Below are 853 nucleotides of genomic sequence, written 5' to 3' on the forward strand. Positions count from 1 at the left end.
GCTGATTGGTTGTGAGGACTGGTTCGTTACGGGCCAACCCTACTGAGCAGGAGGATTCACTTTATCAGGGCTTTGGTGTGTGCCCTTCACGTGGGTCCTCCTCAGATGCAGCCCTGGGTGGTGCTCTGGCTCTGGCCTAAGGGCCTCCTTGGAGGAGCCCTTCTGCAGGCCAAGTTCGGATACAGCTTAGGCACTTCCGGGGCCACCCGGAATCCAAGCAATCCACCGATGGCTGCCACCCATGTTGCCCTCGAGAGGCCAAGCCAGGAACCAAGGCTGGCGTGCTCCTAGTGCCAGGCTTGGAGCTGATTAGCAAGAAGGATGGGGCACGCTGAGGCCAGATGCTGCTGCTTTGGATTTTGTGAGCCTTGAGCCAAGATAGGCTGTTTGTATGGAAAAAACCACTGGGGATGGCTTGGGTAGGCCCCCAAGGGGAGAGATGCAGGGTCTCGGAATCGCCAGGGTGGAGTGACCTGTGTGAACCAGGTCGATGGAGACTCAGGTGTGGCGGCCGCCAGCGTCTGCACTCCGGGAGGGCTCAGCTAAGGAGCAGTGGACTCTGCCAGCACTTCTGTTTGGGGTAAAGTCACCCCTCCAGCCCTCACACTGAAGCCAGACAATCCAGTTCCTCCCCGTGTATCCCTGGCACGACTTGAGCGGCCGCCTCAGTGCTGGAGCCCGGAGCACATGAGTGTGTCAGTGAGTAAGTCCACGCGGGCCCACACACAGAGCAACGTCTGTGACTCCCGCAGCCCTCCGTCTCAGCCAGCCACCATCTCCACTGGTTTTCACAGCCAGAGGTTGTGGGGACTACTCTTCCCAGCCCTGGAACCCTGGACTGGAGAGCCCAGTG

Source organism: Pteropus alecto, unplaced genomic scaffold (assembly GCF_000325575.1).
Source record: "Pteropus alecto unplaced genomic scaffold, ASM32557v1 scaffold60, whole genome shotgun sequence".
Taxonomy (NCBI): domain Eukaryota; kingdom Metazoa; phylum Chordata; class Mammalia; order Chiroptera; family Pteropodidae; genus Pteropus; species Pteropus alecto.